The 22737-nt window shown below is 37.9% G+C and overlaps 1 protein-coding gene across 1 annotated transcript in view; it reads left to right on the top strand.

The window, feature by feature from the left end:
• SLC44A3 (solute carrier family 44 member 3) overlaps positions 1-22737 on the top strand; it is a 103177-nt gene that overhangs the window by 11913 nt on the left and 68527 nt on the right. The gene's annotated exons all lie outside the window — the stretch shown is intronic.

The following is a 22737-nucleotide window of genomic DNA, read 5'->3' as shown; positions in this document are numbered from 1 at the left end:
TGGTCACGCAGAAGAGATGTTGGGTTAAGTAACTTTGATCCCGTACATTGTGAAGGGCTGAATATGTTAGTCCTTGCTTCAGCACACTGGACGTTGGACACAAGTGCTCAGCTAGATCCCGTCCTCTCTCCCCTCACACCGTGCGTAGCGAATACTGACAAGGCTCTCCGCCACACCAGACACAAAGTAAGTTTCAGGGGTTCAGAGCTTAGTACCTCACCTCTCCTGTAAACCAGGGGCTGTTCACCCTTTTCTTACAAGGTCACGTTGGAAAGGTGTGCCGCTTCCAGAGGAACGGGGAATCTGGCAGGAGGTTTCCCGAATCCCGGCTCCCGGGCGGTGTCCCCTGAGGGCTCTCCCCGGGGGCTGCGGCTCTCCCGGTGCAAACTGCAGAGGGAGCTGTGCTCAGGGGCTCAGCGCTGCCCCAGGAAGGTGGGAAACAGACCAGGCACTAGAACCTGTGTCATAATTCAGGGGAACATAAGCGTTTGCAGTCTGAAACTGACTTTATTTTAATGCTGACTTGGTACAATGAGTACGTGGAGCATGCAGGTAAGAAAGGAAGACTAATGGAGAAGTTGCATATTTAATTACCTTTAATTTTCATGGTTGACACATACTTGTCTGCAAGCAATCGATTCTCTCTCATAATGCAAAATAAATGCATATGGAACAAACTACAACCAGAGTCTGCATCAGAATTCATAAAATTCTAAGGCGCACCTAAACCTTTGATTTTTAAGTTATTGGCATACCTTCATTAAAATCCAGTCATACAGCTTCTCATTTTCCTGCTTTGTTTTTGATCAAATTTAAGCACTGTCTGTATGTTGTTGTATGCCAACATTACATCAACCAAAGATATTGCCTGCTTTTAACTTGGTGTAGAATGCAGATCTTGTGTGTCTGGCTTTTCAAGATGGTGACCTTATAAGATCACAGTTGATTTTCAAAGGACTTTAAAAAGATAAACAGTACTCATATGTTTAAAGAAAGAGATGCGTATATAAACTTTAATAACACCTTTAGTCTTTAATTCCACTTAATTTCATGCAGTTAAATCACAAAAGATGGAAAGTGAGTCAGTAGTGGTTTCCCATTTTGATGCAGGTAATCTCGGGATCCCCTTCTCCTGGCCATTCCTTCTTATTCACATCTCTTCTGTCAAGAGCTCCCACCAACTAGTTGTCCAGACTAACCAGTGTGACCACTGCTATCTTATTCCAGTTTCCAGCGAGGTATTCCAGTGTTCACTAACACTAGGCTCTTAGACGTTCTCCTTGCTGCAGCATGGGAGAAGGAGAACACCAGTTTGCCAGAGCTGATCAGGCTGGCATGGCAAGGGCCTGATGGAAAAGGGAGAAGCACTGAGGTGAGGAGCTGCTGCTGCCACTTCTGCTCTCCTTTCTTTTCTTTGGCCAAGAGCAGATTTGACCAGAGAATGAGAACTGCTCAGCACTGCCTGGCTCCAGGCACCAAGCAGCATGAGAGATGAGAGGAGAGAATCCTCACACAGCCTGACATGGGCTGAAGCCTCTGGAGTCTACTTAGCAGCCAGTGACTTAACTGTGACATTCTGGTCACATTTCCTGCCCACTTTATGATATTTCAACAGCTCATTTAACACAGAAAAATGGTGCCTTATTTCAAATGTATGTTGCTACATGCAGGCGAGCCTTCTGCTGATGTAGAGGTCTGGCAATTTGTCTAGAAACTTAGTATTTGGCTCCCAGAGCAGACTGCCAAACTGTAGGCACCGTCTCTGTACATGCCTCTAACCCATTTAGTCATCCTGTGCTCATTTTACCATCAGCTGAGAAAAAATTCATTCCTAAGGTGAACTACATATTTTCCTAGTGTAGGCATCTGAAGGAAGTCAAATGAATCTATTTCAGTGTTGAAATAAATGGAACATTTCTATTGATGGAGATGAGGATCTTGCTGTGACTTTTTAGAGTATGTGGGAGACACTGGAGAGTACAAACCTGCCTGCACAATTTAGTTTAGACTACCTCTTCCACTCTGTGGCATCTTCATTCTGATGAACTGCATGGAATCATGGTTGTTCCACATTTGGAAGGTTGCATTTGCCAGAATTTTCTTTCCTTGATGTGTATGCTATGGAATCAATGGATTATGGGAAAAGTGAGGAGAAAAGCAAAACTAAATCTGTGAAACTCCATTTTTTTTAAAGAGATGCATGTACTTCTTTTTACCATAGGACCTGCCAAGTCTCTAAACTGGTTTGCTTCGAGAGCTCTACAAATAATTCTTTGCTTAGCAAAGCAATTGCCACATCATGCTTTCTGTAGTGCCATATATAATTACTGAAGGGGAATGCCTCAGGTGACACCAGTGACAGATTGGTTTCTTTACGCTGATGGTTTTGCAAGACTGTGAGTAAAATTTTGTAATAGTAATTAACGTTTTGAAATTTTGTACTGCTATAAAACGTTCATCACTCCTTGCTAACATACGAGTCAGCGAATCATTGTGTCCAATAGTGTAAAATTTAATTATATGAGCAGGATTTGAAATCACTGTGAACTTTGTCCATAATGTAATTGCTCCTGGTATTTATCTTAAATTTAAATCTTTAATTTGTCTTAGTGACCCATATGATTGGGTAGATAATGTAATTATACAATTAATTGTATTTCATTAGAAACTCCAGAAGTTTAGATAACAACCTGTGACTTGGTGTTTGCTTTCATAAATATCTTAGCATTTATTTTGCAGAGCTGCTGTATCATAAATACTGTGTTATGAATGCATACAAAAACTCACGAATGTCACTGAGAAATAGTATTTGTAATTAAGAGGACTTGTATTGTTGTAAGATTAGTTACTAATTTACTAAGTTCCCTTTTTGATGCACAGAAACTTAATTAGTATAGTCTCCCTTCAGTGAGCAAAGCCATTAAACCAGAGTAATGGAATGAAGAATCAACTTTTATACCTGAAATGTGTGTTTTTCTGTGAAATCTGCATACCAGTGGAAGTCCATATATTGTGGATTCCTTGTGCATTCCTGATTTTCTTATTATTTAAACTATTATAAACTATTCTGTCGTTCTAAAGCTACATTGTGATTTTCTATAATCACATATAGCTGAACAGAAATTAATAAAGTTTCACTGGGATAAAACCAGTTAAAAATTTAAATCCAGTTCTGACATTCCACTTCTTGTAAAAAAGTAATGAAAAAAAAATTTATAGAAAAATTTGAATTAGTAAAAGAGATTTTTTACAGGGGGATCACAGATACAATATTAATTTCTTGTTGATAGTAGAAATCCTGAAGTGAATATTTGTATGTTTTTCTGAAATTCTGCTTTCAAAATTTGTGTTGTTACCACATTGTCTTCCACACTTCTCACATCATATGGGTAGGTTAAAAAGAGACACTAGCATAGGAACAAATCTCAGGGGACTTTTTGGGTTTGGATGGGCTCTGGGATCCTGTGTGGAATTGATGCTTGCTTGGGAGGCAGGACAGGCATCCAGAGAGGGAGACTTTGAGCCTTTTCCACTCTGAAAATTCTTGTCAGCGTTGCTTTGGTGTTACCTCCAAGCCCCTCTCTCTCCCTCACAGAATGATGTGTGATGCATTTGTTATCCATTTAAAAATCTTGTTTTCCAGCGCTATTTAATGAAAAAGAATTTGACCAACATATTTGTGTGGATTTTATTTCTGTGATCTTCAGCAATGCCTTGGGGTAAATACAATCCTGCAAATGAAGACTGAAAGCACACTTTGGTTGATTTGGTGTGTGGAAGATTTCTGAAGGCGAGTGGCTGCAGCAGCAGCACAGCTGTGCTGTGAGGAGTGCCAGGGTGCTGCTCTGGGGCTGGGAACAGCTGGGTTTGTTTACTAGTGATGCTCTCCTGCTAGAGCACAAGCAGTTACAAAAGTCATAATAAATGTCACTGGAACACAACAGAAACTATGCAGATAGAGACACTAAATTGTGTGGGTTCCTTCTGTGCCCAGAGGCTTTAGTTTAGCCAAACCAAAGAGTTAAAAGATAGAATCTGTTGTTTGACACCATGATGCAGACTGGCTTCCCTTTATTCCAGGTGTTCCATCACAAATGTGAAGTATCCTCTTGGGATACTGTTATATTTTAACCCTGTTATATTTTAACCCTGTTATATTTTAACGACATAATTTTTATCTATGGATCTCCCTCATAAGATTTATTTTTTTCAAGTGTTGTTAGATACAAGTGCAACTACTGGACTTTAATTAATTAATTAATTATTATTTGTTTAAGTTTTCTTCTCATGCCAGAGTTTGTGAAGAAGCAGATATCAAATATTAAATAAAAATAAATAAAACTTATTTTAAAAGGGGCAAGTACATTAAGAGTAACCTCTTTTTTTCATATTTAATCCAGTCTCAGCTCATGACCCTTAAATTTCAGGACTGAAATCCCTTTTACTACACAGTTATTTTTAACTGGTGGTAAAACTTGTTCCCCTTTCTCATAGATTGTTAAAAATACAATTAATTAGATGTGACATATATAACTTCTCAGTGAAGGTAGTACTAGTCAAATTCAGTGTTCTTTAAAAGTATTTGGTATCAGCACGCCTTGAAGGTTAGGCAATTACATGGGTAAAGTAAACAAAGCTGCAGCTTGAACAGATGTGGTCCCTAGGTTGTCATTAAACCTATTCTTAGGAACTGTGAGAGAGGAGAAGGTAAACAACACTTTGTTTGACTTTGCTATTGTGATGTTTAATCTCTGTGTAAAATGGCTTTCTCTTTTGGAGAAATTTGATACAACAAAAAACATGTTTTTTACTGACCAGCAAAATTTAATTGAGTTTCTTTAATATCCTGCATCTCTGTTCTTTGGCATTACATAACACTATAAGGGTCAGGGTGTGCACTGGGTCTCAACTCAATCACCACTCCCTGTGCTAGCAGCACGTTAGTGTTTGAAAGATGCAGAAAGATGTGGAAAGATTTAGCTAGATATAGGTAGCTTTGCCCTTGTTTGTGATTATACTGTCTGTGCTGATCTTTTCCTTTATCAAATACAGTATTGTGCAATATTGTAAAACTCTGAAGGCAGATAACAGTGTACTGATTTAATTGGCAGTCCCAAGAATAGTAAAAAATCTTTGGATCTGTGAGTGCATTCCTTGATAGCATTTCTATTTTCCTGCCTTTTTTGTTTCACAATCAACCCTGATAAATTTTCATGAAACACTTGAGAAAAAAGCCTGTATTATCATCCAGATTACCCTTCCAATCTTAAATATTATTTTATTTTGTTAATAACTTTGTTGGAGCTTTAAAATCTTCAAAGTATTTCTGGCTGGACAAACAAAATCTTGAACTGCATTTTTCAGATGCTTCACAGGATGCTTTCCTCCCTCTCTCCTCTTATTCTGAGAAGCATGCTTGACACAGGCACCTTTGACAAACAGCAGAGGCTTGAGCTGAGATTGTATCACCTTGGAATTTTAAAATCTTAGGAGGAATTTGAACTCGAGGTGTGACATTTTCGAAGTACTGCCAGGCGGAGACAGACATTCAGTGGGGGAGGTGTAATTCCAGTGTGAGAGGCCAGAATCAGCTGAATTTCAGCTTCCAAACTCTTTCAATGTAGTATTTAAACTCTTACTGCACAATTCTGCTTAAACCCAGACTTGGCTGTCTTGTCTTGAGTCCAAAGCTACGTACCCAGAAACTGAAAGATTGTATCAAATTCTTCTGTTCTTCTGGCTTCAATATTTCTAACTACTTTATAGATTCTTGTCCAAACACCAAACTTGTTCAAAGTTCAGGGTTTATTCCTTGTTACTTGTTTGAAAAGACTGAATGAATTAATTGGGAAGACATGTGTAGTGGTGTGGAAAATACATAACTAACAGTGTTGATTCTTAGCAAGGTTTTTAATTCAGCATGCACTGAGAATTTTCTTTCATTGGTTGTGCTAATTCCTATGTCTTTTTACAATAAAGATTATGCTACTTCCATTTTCTGGGAAAGAAAGGAGGGCACACTAAGAACTGGAGCTCAGACACTTTTGGAATATAAATACAGCCTGCTTTGCTCATGAATTGACTAATGCATTGCTTGGTGAATCACTTGAACCAGGATTCTGAAAACCAAAAAACACTAGACTCACAAAGGCTTTTATGTACTACTTGAAAGGAAGAATGGGGTCAGACACTTTTTTTGGACTAAGATTTGATGACACAGGAGAAATTTAAAGTCAAAAGAAACTAACAGAAGTATGCAGGGAGACATATTTTCTTGCTGCCAGGAAAGGAACAGGCAAGTTTTGTTCTGCCTCTTTGGATATTTTGCCAGCAATCGGTAGTGTAGACTCCCATTTGAGAAAAGCAGGCAGAGAACCAGCTTTTATTCTTCTCTTTTGCTACCTCCCCATTCACTCTCTCCTGTAACTTACATTCATAACTTGTTCTAATGTAATTCTGACAGACAACTGTATTTAAGAAGGAAGATTGCAGCTAAAATGCTGTTAAATTAAACTGTCACCCAGGTGTCCATAAAGCTCTATATTTTGCCTTGATCACTTGACAAATACAGCGTGTTTTCCATGTGTCCATAGGTGTTGCCCAGCAACTAATTCCCCTATTAGTTGTGGGTTTTAATTGCCTTCACCCAGCTGGGTTCCCCATCTCCTCTCGGGTTCTTTGCACCAACCCTTCCCAGTTCTCTCTCTGTCAGTAGCAAAGGGGCAAGTAACAGAGATTGTAAGTGCAATGGAGATACTGTTAACATTAGGTTATTTTTGTGTCCTTAACTTTATTTATCCTTCAGAAGAGTAATCTCAGGTGAAATGTTTTATAAGCACTTGCTTTCAGAGACAAGAGTAATTATAATAGGAAAAAGTATGCCAAATATATATTTATTACATATGTTTTAACCTGGTTTTTTTTTTCTTGTGTAGCTTACTTGTGCCAGATAAGAGTTGATCTATAACAGCAATATGGCTAGAGATGCAGAGATCTATACAAAAATCTTTTTACCAAGAAAATTACACAGGTTTAACTGTATTACAAAAGTTTTCATCATAAATCCAGCTTCACAGTCAAAAAATTTGTCTGTTCAGAGGCTTTGTTTTCTCTTAATGACATGTTTTAATTGCAAAAAGTATATTTGAACTGGATATACCCAGAGACCCAACTCCAGCTTTGCAAGTATTTTTGTCATCAGTCTTGTAAGTTTTCTGTAATGTATAATGGCCTTTTTTATTTTCTTTTCTTTCAAGTGCCTTTTATTTGAAGATGAGTGGCCCAACCCTTTACTAATTTTGTTTCAACAGTGCTTTCAGAAGAAAGACAGCAAATAAAAGTCAGTTGCTTGTGTCTTCCTTCAGGTTCAGAGATTTTCCTTCACACAGCTGGCTGAATGTTAGTGTTTACTACTGAGGCAGATAAAAAACTAACTTGCATTACTAAAGAAGCATTAATTCTCTGTAGAACTGAGAGAAGTTGCCAGAAGATTTTTCCATTGCAACCTAGATTTATAATTTGATGGTATGTAGTTCATGACAAGTCTGAACCCGTAGAACCTGGAACTTTTAGACCATTTAGTTCCAATTAATATGCATTTATTTGTAATCTCTGTGTAGTTGTGCAACTCTATTAAAAGGACACGTATTCTAATCTTGTTTACACTGTCTGTATAGTAGTTTAAGCTTTATGGATTTAATTTGATGATGGAAAGGGGAAGAAAATCAGGTTGAAAGTGCATGAGATTTAGACATGTTAAGGCCTGCATGTGTCAGCAATAGTACCTGTCTTGTTAGCAGGCTCAAAGCAGACACACATAGGTTTTGCTTCCTTCTCAAGACCAGTACCTCTGTGTCAAGGGATAATCAGCTAATGTCATCTTCTGACAGCCAGCTCAGTGAATATCACATCGATCCTCCTTTGAATTTGCCAACTAAACTCTTTTACTTATACCCACAGTTAAAATATTAGAGTGTGATCATTTCCAGATAGGAAATAGCTGCACTGCCAGCTGCTAACCCTGGTGGGGAGGCAGGGATGGCCACACAGCACAGCTGTGTCTCACAGAGTTTCCCAGCCTTGTGCTGTCTTGTGTGTCTCTGTGAAAGCATAAAGCTACACAAACCTGCCTGTGCATTTTCATGTTTGCTACTACCCGTAAGGATGAGGTGCTACAAGTGAAAAGGAAGGAAACTTTGATTCTTGTTTAATATGAGCTTAAATATGAACTTATAATGCAATCATTTACTTTGGGATAGAACCTGACCCAAGGACCAGCTCTTTTCAGTTTCCCATGTGGGGACTTATATTAACACAGATGCACTGAGATATTGCTAAGCACCACTTGCAGCTTGACAGAGGAGCTTTGTGCAAAACATCCATTTCAAATCTTCTGATATGGATACTCTGAAATTCTATAGCACGTTTTAATGTATTTGAAGAACCAAATTATCTCACTTTATTCTTCTCAGACTCAAGCCAGCACCAGTAATCAGCACCAGAACTGTGTAATAAGGTTTTGTTTCAAAACTGTTGTTTTTTGCTTTTCATTTGGTCTCTATTTGAGGCCAAGTGAATTTTTCCTTTTTGTGCCTTGAGCTGCTTGATATACTTCCTCATGTGCTGCAGCAAATGAAAAGGACATGAGAGACAGAGAAAGGATTTCTGAAGAGGAGGATGTGACATCAGAAAAAGGGAAATTTGGAAATTGTAGCTTTTCAGTGCATTAAGACACTCTCTGTCATACCTTAATGCAATGCTGGATCCTAATTTACCTGATTTATGGTATGCCTGTTACCATTCCCTCTTGTAATCAACATGCTCTCAGAAACAGCAGTGCATGTGCAAACTGCCTATTATTAAGTTTTGACTATGAAATTTACAATTTCAATTCTGTGGTGTAATCACCTGCTTTTTAATGTATGAATGTCTTTATAAGCAATGAGACATGGAAGAAATGGGCCTCATTTTATTCATGGCTGTGAAAATTAGTAAAAAAGTGTATCTAGCTGATTCAGCTAGAACTATTTTATTTTTTGCTCTTCTATGCCACAAGTCATGAAATCACAGGAATTTTTTTATATGTGTTACATTGGTGACAGTCATTTATTTGTGGTGTGGTTTTATGCCTTCCTTATTTTTACTTGTTTGCTGCTAGTAGTCCTAGTTCTCTTTTCTTAAAAAGGCAGTTTTTAAATGACAAAAAAGGACAGCTCCCCATGAATAACATCTTGATTTGCAGGGTATTTTCAGACATAAAAATAAACTGATATATTTAAAGGCAAGAATTCTGAGGAATATATCCAAAGGTGACATTATCCACATGTGTGATTGATATTATTTAGTTGAAGACAGCCAAGACCAAACTAGTAATTTCTTTTTAGTAGCGCTGTGAATACACAGCTAAGAGCTTCCCCCCCTTGCTTGAATTCTGATTTGATTAAAACAAAAAAAATACTTTTAGTGATATGGTTCATTTCATTTTTTTTTTCCTACTGCTTTTGGTCTTGAACTCTTCTCCAGAATTCCAGACTTATGCTCAATTAATGTTATTAGCACAGGGCCTTCAAAACCTGGAAGCTGAGCTCATGACTGACTAGGTCTGTACCTACAGTACAAGGGAGACAGGGAAACCAGACATTTTTCATAAGTTCTTTTGCTCAGAATTCTTGATTTTGAGACAAATTTTGTTTTTAAATCACTGAGCTAGGTCTACTAGTTTATAAGAGTTTGAAAATCTTTATGTAATATGACTTGTAAAACTCAACCCATTAATTCAGCTATTATTACAGCATACAGTTTTGAAGAAAAAACTTCAAAAAAGAGACCAAAAATACCCAGAGGTGAACAGCTAATACCATCACTGGGAATTTTAACTAAGGAATGTGACTCCCTTATTTAAAAAAAAACATTAAACTGAGAAATGTGCAAGTAATTTCAGAATATAATCTGCTCAAATAATTAATTCTTACATGTTCTTAATATTACATAAAAACAGCAAGGACACTTTTTTGCAATTATAGCAAGCTTTTAGAGAAAGCAAGGCTTGTGTTAAAAGGAGTATCATGTTTTCCCTTGTTGAGCACTTGATCTCATAGATTTTCTAGGACTCTTAAGGCATGACATACAAACTGCAGAACTGTGAAGGAAGCATCATGTATACAAATGGAATGATAGATCTGATCCAGCATTTCTCAGCATTCCTACTGCTGGGCATGCTGTAAGAATGCATAGCACTGGGAAATTTTCTTAGCTCCAAATCTGCACCACATTTAATATTTTTCTTTTTTTGTTTGGTTGGAGTATTTTTTGGAATAATGCCTATTTTATAATATCCACTAGCACCCTCCTCACTCTGAATTTACAGTTAAAATGTAAGGGTTCAGTCGTGTCAGTACAAGTCTTCTTGCTTCATTGACTAAAATGACACAAACTTAAATTCAATGCTAACTTCAAAAATTTCACAATATTAGGAAATAGCTTCAGCCAATACTGCAATTATAAGGCTTTTAATTACTTCTGGTAAATCTAAATGTTACCTAGGATTATTTGCTTTCTGAGTGATGTTTATAGTTCCAGTCTCAGCACGTTGATAAAATTGAAAACAAAATTTTTCATCACTCTAACCAAAATTGTATATTTGTAGTAAGGCACAGCCAATTGACCCATGTGATGAAAGCAGGCTGAAGCCCGAGGAATTCCAGGTCACCTGAGATAAAACACTAAAGCAGTATGACAAAACAATGAACTTCTGTCTCACTATGCAACAAGGCAAATAAACCAATAGGAAATGTTTCATCTTAGTAAGACAGAAAAATTGTATTTACTTAATGCAATGCTTATTGGGATTCATAACTCCAGCGAGTGAGACACTTCTGGGTGTGTACTGTTTTAATAAATACACACATTCCACTGAAGAGATTAAAGCTCTTGGCACTAATAAAGAAAGTGATCAAGGTAGCATTTATTGCTTAATGATGTGTGTCTGCTGCATCTGTTCAGAGGTACTGGCTTGCCCTTCAGTAAAACTTGCAACAGATGCTCTAGAGATAAGCATGGGTGGGTACACGAGCGAGTCTCTCCTCTCTTGCTTCATGACTCGCACAAGGACATGTCACAAAGCCAGGTACAGGATGAAGAACATTTTTTTCCAGTGAACAAATAATAAATTACTTCAGACAGACTAAGGCTTGTCAAATCCAAATACCCCAACTTCCCTCACCTTGGGAGACAGTATGAGGAGAAAGGGCTAATTTCAGAGCCTCAAAAAGACTGTGCAACTGATGGTGTGGTGACCATTGCTTGATGAAATGCAGCCAAGTCACACCCTCAACACAAGCCTCTGTGTAAATTGTACCATCCAGCCCAAAATGCCTGGCTGAAGTTTGCTAACTTCGGTTCCTTTTAGATTTTATTTCCTGCTTGTTTGTTTGTTATGCAGCTCTCTCATTGTGTCTTTGCCTCTCTTTCTTCAGAATTATGTGTTTTGTTGGTTGCTTTGGCACTGATCTCCTTAGTCATGGTATGATTTTCTCTGTGTTGTTATTTATTTTCTCTTGTACGTACTGTGTTGCTGTAGCTGTCATGTGCGTGCCCCTCCTCAGAATGATTTTTTCACTGGGATGAGGGTGTGAGTAGGAGATACAGCCATATTGTGACTTATAAAGTCTATCTTTTATTTGGTTTTCTTATACATAGTCTATAGTATTGGTAACTCAGATTAACAACAGTAAACACTAGCTAGCTTCACTGCAGTATGTAAACATAAACAGTCACACCTGCTTATACAGCCTGATATAGATAGAGTTTAAGAGGAAACCAATAAATCCAATGACTGCTGAAACACTGGAATTGCAACTAAGGCTGGTTAAAAGGAATTAAATGGAGCTTGTCCTGAAATAGGCTTTCTGGCAGCATTTCAAAACTTGACTAGACTAATTGTAACAAGAAAGGACTTAATGTAATCCTGCTGTTGATTTGATTTCTGATGTTGTCTTTGTCTGCAGTACTAAATTAATTACCTTTCAGCTTCAGGTATCTTCCCTATTCTTCAGCATAGCCTAATTGTGGTCCTAGCCACTTAAGTTTACTGATAGTAACACTTTAAAGGCACACATTAGAAGTCTAACAAATGAGATTTGTAATAACACCACTTTTCCCTTGATTCATAATATCATTTTAATCCCTTGTATACTTTCCCTGAAAGCTTTGACAAAAGTCAGCAGCAGCTTATATGACTATAAGCTTGTGTTGAATATGCTGTTATTCAATGTCAATATGCTGGGATGTATATCAAAGAAAAGTTGGAACAGAGAGCTGTTGGAATTTGAGACTATTACAGACACCAAATCATGTAATCTTTCATAAAATACTTAATTATTTGAGGCACATTTAGTCTGGAATTTTTTTTTGTTTTTCCCCCAGGACTCTTCTAAAGTGTGACTAATAGTTATTTAATTCCTTTGAAAATCAGTCTAAGAGTACTGATAGTCACCTTGTACTCATTGGTTCTTGTACTCAAATTTGGTTTTAACCTGAATAGCTTTTTTAAAGCTTGTCTTTGTTTGTCTCTGTGCACGTGGCATAGAGATTATAGTTTGGGGAGTTTCCATGCGTTACTTTTAAACAAGGGTTTCACTGTCAGCAGGGATCTCTTATCCCCTGGTCAAACTGTTAGCTCCTTTTAGCACTTTTGGAACCTTCAGCCCTCCTGTCATTAATGTGTGTGATGACTTGTACAAAGCCACTAATAATTCTCTGTTGGAAATAACTCTTCTCATACATCACAGGGTCAATATGTCTCATCCAGACAGGAACAGCTTGAGAGCTTTAGAGCCTACTTGCCATTCTGGGATTACTGAATATCCTAGGGCTTTTTCATCCTACAGTTTGTTTCCAGTAAAGCTCTCTTTTATGCCAAAAGACTGGGCGTTTGGTGGGGCAGGATTAACTGTCTGTTGGTGATTATGCTTGTTTATTTATTTTTATAGATGGGGTTTTTTTACATTTTTTCTGTGTACTCTAAAATGTTACAAAATATTAAAGTAGGTGTTAATGACCAGTACTTGTCAATTTACTATTTTATGTGGAGAAAGTACATTTTATAGTGAAAGTACAGTGAAACCTAATAGGTTTGTTAAAACTGTTAAAAAGAAGTGAATTATATTAGATTGCTTTGTCATGACTTTTTTTTTGCCTTGCTTACTATACATTACCCGAACTTGGAACAACATTTCTGGAGTTAAAAGCCAGTGTTTCTGGCAAGGTAACTACAACATAAAGAACATATAAAACTCTGTGACTCTTTTCAATGTGATTTCGGTATCTTCCATTGCCATTGAAATATAGTGGCTACTTTGAATTAAAAATGAAGAATGAATGTTTGTTTAAAATTAAGTGAATCAGAACAGGTGTGAGTAACAGCACTGAATGTACCTCAGATGAGGATAAGAGAATATTCATGTGGTTTGTCTTTATACTTTAAATATTGAGATTAGGACTTTCAGTTTTACCTCAGCCCCTTTTCAGTCAGTGGAGATAGAACAAACTTGTGTTCTGAATGGCCCTCCAGAGTAGCCCAACTTAATTTTAATGGTTATACAGGAAGATGAAAGAGATAAGCCTCATAATTTAAGCTAAAATTGAATGCTAATTAATCTAAATACATGTATCTGTTCAATCCAGTGGTTGGTATTGTAATATTGACTTTGTAATGTAAGGCAGGGCAGACCAGGAGTGAGTTATCATTGCAATTCTTTGTGTGCAAATCCACAAACTTGGCTAGGCATGTAAGGCATGTAGGAAAGAGTGTGATAAGAATTCAGAAGTTTGGTCTGAAGCTTTCAATGTCAAAATTCAAATACATATGTCTTTATGAAATAGCTGAATTGTATCTACAGCCAAGAAGGAAATTATTTAGGTAAGATACAAAAAGATACTATCATTGTATTGCTAGAGTTGCATTTGTCTTAGAGAAGTATTTATTGTTACTCTCTTACGTATTCTGGGGAATGTCCATAGAAATTACCTGGAGAGCAGACAGAACATAACATGAAAGCATTTGGAACTAAAATGGACTAATTCTTCAGTCTTAGAACTTGCTGTTTGCAATCTGCCATCACTATGAAAATTACATCACTTCAGAAATGAGGGAAAGAGAACAACTGCAAGAAGTTTCAGGAAGTTTGCACAGAAAATAGCTCTTGCTTTGCTTGTGATGACGTGACACTGTGAGTGTGGTCCTATTACAGGGAAAGTTTTTCATTTCAGGCAGTGAGAGACAGATGCTAGATTTCTTTGCCAATGCTGCCAACTAATTATAATTACTGCTATGAAAAGCACTGTGCAAATACTGAAATTGTTTTTCTAGCATTTTAGGTAGACTTGCTGCAAGATGCAGTCTGCTATAAGGGCACTGGTCATAGAATATTGTAACTGATGAGTACTATACTGTAACTGGTGTGCTTGGTTGTCTAATGATAAGGAGAGACAAGGAAGACAAAGTTTCACTGACTCCTCAGTCTTGGAGTATACTAGGAAAGGGGGTAGTGCTGAAAAATGAAGTGAAATAGACATGGGACTGAGGATATGACTACATGTGCTAAGTGGACTGGGGTTAAGCATGGCAGTCACATGCAGCAACTGTAATGGTCAGGGTGGGCTCAGAGTAGAGGAAATAAAACCAGGGGATTGTGCAACTGCACAAAAAACTCCTCAGCTACTGAACCTGTGACCCTGCAGCTTACACTGGACAACATTATTTTAGTCAAAGAGAGAAAGCTGATCAAATGTTTTAATTTAAAATATCAAGATATCTTTTTTTGAAATTACTGATACTGGGAGGAGGCAGGTTGTTGAGAGAGGTTAGTATGCCTGTAATACTGATCAATTCTTCCTCTAATTAAAAATATCTGAGAACTTAGAAGTTCTTTTCTAAACAAATAAATATACCAACTTCATGATTTTTCCATTTGAAAATAGTAATATTGCTGAAGGAATATGCTGATCCTCAGGTTCCTTTGTTTAGAATTAAAAAGTAGATTCTTATGTGAAGTGTAAATGATGCAATTGCATACATTACACAAAGGCAATGATGATACTGCCTGTGAGCACTGAGAGTGTTTCCTCTGGGGTTTGCTTTCCAAGACCAAACTGAAGAGAATAATTTGCTTTCCTGTAGTGGTCACTCCTGCAAATGATGTCATAGGAATGGCCACATTAGTGAAGTCACATCTCCAAACAGGGGAAGTGCCAGTTTGACGCATGGCTTTCTAAGTCCAGAAGATTGCACAATTTCTTCAGAAATATGCAAACACATCTTCATTTAAATATTGCTCTTTTACTTTCTTTTAGTATTCAGTCACGTAAAGCAAAGTATGCAAAAATATTTCACAATTTTGAAATTTCAAATTAAAAAAAAATATTCCCCAATTTCAAAACATTACTAGAATAAAAAAATGACATAGAATCTAAATTCACAGATGGTTATTTTCCCATAACATCATCTTGATCCTCAGATGAAATAAATTAATGACAGTTCCATTGTATTCTGCAGTTGCCCAACTTCATATGAGCAAAAAATTTAATTCAATAGTTTAAATTTAAAATGTCTCTAGAATTTTAAAATTGTTCTGTAGTTACGTAGTCTTTTGAAATTCTTGTTATTAAAATATTGTTATTAAAACGTTGGCCTGCTGCTAATGCATAAGGTATTATGTATTAATATAATGCATAATATAAACATATAAGGAAAAATACTAAAAAATGTTTAAATCAAAACACTGAGAATTTTATTGAAAGAGATAGGTCTATTTTCTTATGAATGACCAGATATTAAATGGATATTAAATGGAGCAGTTAAAAACTAATTGTGTTAAGTACTTGTAGCCTTCCACTGCTTTGATCTGTTACATAAAGGTTCTAGGTTAGGGGATGTGTGATATACAAACACTGTGTAGTGAGTATATTGTTTAGTTTGGATCAAAGCCCAGTCTGACATGACACAAAATTCTGTGCAGAAAGATTTTATGATATTTTCTTTAGCGAGTAATGATATTTTCTTTCGTGAGTAGTTTGGGCAGAAGTCCAAACAGGGTCAGTAAAAAGCCAGTGCCAGTCAAGCTTGGTTTTGGTTTTCCCTGTTTTTCTGTAATTTGTGTTGAGGTTATAAGCTCTGTGTAAGCTTAGAAAGGCTCTTTTGGGCTGCAAGAATTCTCCTGGCTTGGGCACTCAGAACTTTTAGAAACTAGAACAGAATGCTGTAAACAAAAGAGCACTAAAGCTGATTGTCCCCGTTCTGTTTTCTGTCCCTGGGTCTTTCACTAGGCTGAGCAGCTGTTGACATGTGGCGTGTGAGGACAGGAGGCCTCCAAAAGGGAGCAGGAGAGCCCAGTGAGGCTTTTGAGGAGGCACAAGGGGGACCCCAGGGGCTGTGCTGTGCCTCCTGTTCTCCTGTTGGAGTTGTATGACCTCTCTCCTAGATGGTTGCACTGTATGTTGCATGCAGAGCCATTTTTAATATAATCCCAAGATTTAATGCTCCTGGAAGAGTTCCTTGCCTCCTCTGGTATCTCACATGCTGTTAGTGGTGGAAGGAGCCAGGGGAGGAAATGCAGCAGAGCTGAGCCAGGCATGGGGCACCAAGGAGTGAAGTGCTACAGGGGCCAGATAAGGGGGAGGATGAGACAGCAGGCTGGGCAGGGGGATGGCCCTGTACTGAGATCTGCAGAGCAGGAAGAGGATGAGGAAACTGCTGGGAGGCAGCAAGGTGGAGGGGGGAATCCCTATTCAGCCACAAAACCACAGCCACCACCACAGATACACAGTTCATTGTGAGTCTAAGGCAACATCTGAACTTCCTTCTCCTGGAGAAGCTCTGTCAGCCTTTATCACCTTTGTGACAACTCCCTGTGACAATGCCCCAAAGACCCCATTTACTGCACCAAGGCTCTTCAGACTTGGCTAGCCCCTCACAGATTCATTCTTGGAATCTTTTCTGCCACTGCAAAGATTTTTCATGCTTTTCTGCTTTTCACCCCTGAGGCCATAAGAGTAATTTTGACCTTGCTTTTTCCTAAACTGAAACTGAGCAACTTGAACTTTCCCAATATGCTATGTTTCCTATGTACATCTATAATAATAGAAAACACAGTTCTGGTGTTTCCTTAGTTACTATAACATCACTGCTACAAGTATAGTAAGAAGCAAGGTTAGAGTTAAAGCACACATCTCTAGCTGATTGCTGGCTTTGCTGTAAAGAACCTGGAGCACAAACCATTGCCATCTGCAAGGGCATTCTTGTTGCCTAGAGTAAATAGATTCATAAGAGATGCTTTCATTTCCAGATGTTAGAATCAGATCAATCCTACAGCGAAACTGCAGCTCCAGAATGATTTCAGCCAGGTTAATTTAGTTTAGCCACAGCCCTATTTACTTATATGTTTTGACATAAACATTTGGTGTAATGATTTTGACAGATAAATTGCCAGAAAACTGGTAATATAAAATAGTAATTTTCTACTAGCTTAGCTCCTGGAGTTGACTCACCATAGATCAGAGCATGGTACCACCATACATTTAAAACATTTCTATGTTGCACTAGAGGCACAATTAATGCTAATGATTACAAGAGAAATAATTGTAGTCCTTTCTTTCACATGAAGAGTAAAAGGAAAAAGGAACAAAGCATAATGTTTTGTAATACCTTCAGTCTCTTTCCTGGCTAGACAAATGAACTGTTCTGAGTCATAGAATCAGAAGAATTATGATATCTTCCAATTGTTTTACTTTCTCTAATTACTGAATTATTCCACTTGTTTTTAGTTCAGTATCCAGTGTCACTTTTAGAAACAATGAGCAATAAATGGAGAGTTTAACTATTTATTTTTAGTGTAATAACAAAAATAATTAGTATAATAACAGAAAAATTTTGGAATAGAAAACTATGCCTTCCTTTAATAACAACTGTAATTGATAATAACTTAGTTCTAGCCCTTTGCTTGTTGATGTGAAGAACAAGAAACAGCTGCTGCTAGCCTAAAAGAAGCTGCCTGCAGAAGAGGTGACTCTTAAGTTACAGATGCTCTTATGATTCCAGACATTGTCAGATGTCAGATTTGAAAATTAAAGTTAGACAATCTAGACATCAGTAATAAGATGCAATTTTCAACAGCCACTCCAAACAGAACATTAAATTACTATGGGATTTGTAATGCTTGAGATTATTCACAATGGCAAAATATCTTTATGAGGCAGATGCTATTACTCAGCTGCATATTTAAAACTTCTAGGACTGGTCTGGGCTGCTTCCTTCACAGAAATGTCTTTAGTGACACCTCTCATGTAAGTTAATCTCAGATAAATGAAAAAAAATTCTGATAATGCATCTTTGCATCTTCTCTGTGCACCTAATGAAACCTGTGTCACTTGGGCAAAGGTGCCATATACAATTAACAAGGCTTCATAGTTCATGGGCAAATCACTCAAAATGTTGTAGAAAGGCATATAGTGAAAACAACTTGTGTAGTTGGAAGTTGCATGACAAATACTGAGATTCCTGAGATCTTGGAAATGTAATTTAGTAGTTAGTCTATTTTAATCAGGAAGACTAAGTGAGAAAGGCTGAGTCCTGAGCTAATATGGCTTAACAAGTTTGTGAATTAGAGCTGTAATGCCCTGTGGCATCCCAGCTGTCTCCTGTGGTAAAGCCCATAAAGCAATAGGCTTTATCAGTACCTCTTTTTCCTCATAGTTTCTCTCTTCTCTAAGTGGAGGTCATTTGTTCAGTCTTGGGCAGCCTAAATCCCACCAACCAAAAAGAAGGACAAGTCATTGGAAATCTTTTCTTTGTCCTTAAGAGAGAGCTTCAGGCCTGATTATGCTTTGCTGCCTTCTTTCTGCTCATTTTCCCTCTACACTTTGGGAAACGTCCCCGTGTGTGTTTCTGTGCCTGCTCATAGGTGGGTACAGTTTGTTCCTTTTGCATAACTTCTGTGGAGCACTCCTTGACCTCTGATGGGTTTAGTTTACCCGTACAAATGAGCACACAGGGGATTATGCAGCTGCATTTGAAGTTGCTTGCTGTATCAGGTTCCTGTGGTGATGACTGATGTATGTATTGACATAGTAAATGCCACTCCTCTTGGCATGATCAAGTTTCTTGTCCTTGGCCACATTAAGTCTTTGTGTAGCTCCAGTGCTGAAAATCTCCAGAGTGAATGTATCGCAATGTGTCCTGTTGACAAGGAACTCTTCCAATAACTTATTTTATGCAGAAAATACTTATTAATTATTTTTAGTTATCTGTCTATCTCCTAAGGTCAAGTGTGCTTCATTAGAGTAAGCACTAAGAAGTAGATGGATGTTTTTTTTCTTCTTGTAGCCTGTGTGATGACAAGGTGGAAGAAAAGAGAAAAGAACCAACTATAACAAAAAAACCTATCGATTTTTGTATTCCTGTGATCAAATTGGCTGTGCAAGGGCAGCAAGGCCCAGAGGTGATACAGTGGTAGGAGGAGACCAAATCTGGGTGTTAGCAGTCCAGCTGATGAAGTCTTCTATTACTGATGACAAAGGCTTTTAAACTGAGATACTGTTTGCTTCTCTTTTCTTCAACAGTAATCAAGATCTAAGAAAAAGTCATAGTAAAGGAGCTGAAGTTGCTTCACTCTAAAAATGAAATCAGATAAACACATGCTGATTTCAAAATTTTTATAAAATACATTTGCATTTTTCTGATTAAATAAATTAGTTCACATCTTGTGCTATTAGAGAGAATATAAGCTGAAAACTCTCTTATCCTCAGATATGAATTCATGGATAAGATTTTTGACACTGTTTCCTGTACTACACCTCTTCAATGATCAGTATGTAGAGAAACTTCCTTCTCATTCTGCTGTGAGCATGTCTTTTAGTGCCAGAATTTCCATTTCTCATTTCCTTGTTTTATCATTGCATCGTAGGATGAATGGTAAGAGCTGGCTGCACAAAAAAAAAAAAAAAAAAAAAAAAAAAAAAAAAAAGTCTGGAATTTATTATTAATACTAAAAACAATTTCTTCATGTTTGTGAGTTTAGAAATGCAATGGAATTATCTTTAATACTGTTACAAATGCAGCAGCTCAGGATTCTTGGGGTACTGGTTCATTAAGGAAGAACAAGATGGCTGTTCTTCAGGTGATTGACAAATCCACTTTGACTGTAATAGTCTGTAGTCTTATGTTTTCAGTAAGCCACAGAACATCCTCATGGGTATAGAAAATAGGAAAACACAATATTGAGCTGTGCCAGTCAGAAATGTGAGGAGGACCTGAGGCCCTCCCGTGCCACATCTGCTTTTTCCTTTAAGATAGGTTGTACATCATTAAAATTGTATATCTTTAGCTATACAAATAACGAACCAGAAGAATGTAAATCTATAATAATAGAAAACACCATTGTGCTGTGTTTTGCTGCTGGTCTCTCTGCATCTGCCCAACTATAGCTGGGCTTTTTGGTCACGGGACTGCTTTAGAACTTGTCTGTAAAAGCACTGCTGATTTCGGGTCTTCAGGCCCAGCTGAACAGGTGCATCCCTACCTTGCATTATTGAAGCTGCCTTCTGCCCATCATGGGTCATACTGGCACTAGAGCTGCTCCCTGCAGCAGGTGAGTTCCCTCTCACAGGAGTCTCCTGGTCTACATGGATTTCTCACTTACTGTCTTCCTCAAGCAGCTTTTCCCTCCTGAACGTGCCCAGCTGCTGTCAGGATGAAGTGCTCTCCTTTCCCAGGCAAGCAGGCAGCTGTTCTTCCTCTGGTCACAGGACTTGTTCAGCAGAATGCTCAATATGCCTCTCCTTAAGTGAGCCCAGAATTCAGATATTGCCCTGGAAGCACTAGTAGCTTTTTGGCATTGAATGTAGTTCATAACCATGGGTAGCATATACCCCAGTGTTAAGGGGGAAAATCAGATTTTTCATGCATCTGTTTCTAGGCATGGCTGGAATGGGAATAATGGAGCCTTCTTTGCAAAAACATTATGGGATGGAGGGGTGTTTGGGACCTATACAAGTGTCTTCCAAAATATGGCATTACTATAAACAAGCTTGGCAACACCCCTGAGCAGTGAGGAGCAATGACCTCTGCCTCTAAAGAAAGGGACTGGAAATTAGTCAGCCTAAAAGGTTAGAAGCTACTGGGTTTTCTTATAGAAGAAAATAACATTATATCAGAGGACTTATTGGGCAACTTGGATATTTCATTGTTTCTGGAGAAACGAGCGAGCAGCTGAGAAGGAAAGTACATCTGAACAAACAGAGGATTGCACAGTAGGATCCTTAAACAAGGATCCAAACTGTAGCTTTAAGTTATGTGCCTTTTCTGTGAAGTTCAGCTTTGATGCTGGTGGGAAGTGACTGGTCAAAAGTAGAACTGGTATAGGGGATGTAATTTGGATCAACAGCAAAGAAATAAAATCAGGAGATGTTAAGACTCATCCCACTGAGTCATTTAAGCTCACTGGCATCTTCATCCTCAATGACTTTCTGTCTCAGATGCTATAATAACATTCTCTTTGTCTTGTTTACTGAAACAAATGGAATCATTGATCAAGATACAGTCTTCCTTTCTAATTCAGCATTTAAAATTTCAGGATTAAAGTGCTTTAAAGCTAACAGTAGAGGACAAGAAGTGTCCTGGCAATTTAAAAAAACATGCTGGCAATGGAAAAGTGCTGAACTGTCACAGATATATGTTTTCTTTTCACATTAAGCTGCTGTCACATGAAGGGTAATTTCCTGCTTTTCAAATTCCTAGTCAAGACTGTCTCATTTACCAGAGGGTGTGTCTGCTTGTTCTTTTCTGGAAATAATAGTTGTGTGCAACTACATTGAAAACTGCTCCTGAAAACATCATGGTCCACAAACTTTTCATGCTCCCCATTGTCTGGCTGCCAGTACTCCTGAAGCACTTCAGTGAACATTATAAGAAGTATAGCAACTTTTGCTGACTGTGGAACCAGGGTAGAAAAATATGTTGGTGTTTCTTTTTTCCATAAAAATTGCTAGGCTTGTTCTTAACAGGAGCATTGAAGGTAACTGAAAAATAGGCATGAAGTCTTTGGACTGCAGCACTAAATCTGAAAGTATTTGAAGTACAGGTTTTCCTGGTAGTTACAATCAGGCCATTCTAGCAGCAGCTTTGTGTAAATTCGTATTAAGAGAGAATGAGAGCAGGTTAAAAGAGTGTGAGAAATCAAGGACTGTCAGGGGGAAGAGAGAGGTGGCTCATGAGTTCTTAGGAGTAGGGATGAAATTCTACTAAGAGGGGAAGTACTCAAAAGGGGAGACAGTATAGGAGAAGAGGAAATACTTAATGTAATGGACAAGAGACTGGAGGGCAGAGACAATGATATTTGAATCCAGAGACCAAAGGGGAGAAGATGAACAGGAATCCAGTTGAGCAGCCCTTATCAGCAAAAGGACAAGAGTATTCAGAGTGTAAATGTGACAAATTGTTAAGCATTGAAGGGGATTTGTGAACTCTGGCACATTTCTGTTCCACATAAGCTATACCAAGTTCAAAAAAGAAGGCCACCATTGTCCTGTACCTCACATTCAGATGTGTTGCTGTGGAGATTGTGTCTCCTTCAGCCACACTTTCCCATCTATACAGCTTTTTACAGCTGACCATCTTTTTACAGCTGGATGAAGTCACCATGCTGAGGTCTTGGTGTTCACTAGGATAATTAGGCATTGTGAAAA

This window comes from Erithacus rubecula (assembly GCF_903797595.1).
Source record: "Erithacus rubecula genome assembly, chromosome: 10".
NCBI classification, from domain to species: Eukaryota; Metazoa; Chordata; class Aves; order Passeriformes; family Muscicapidae; genus Erithacus; species Erithacus rubecula.
Note: the sequence above shows the minus strand (reverse complement) of the source record. Positions and strands in the feature narration are given on the sequence as shown.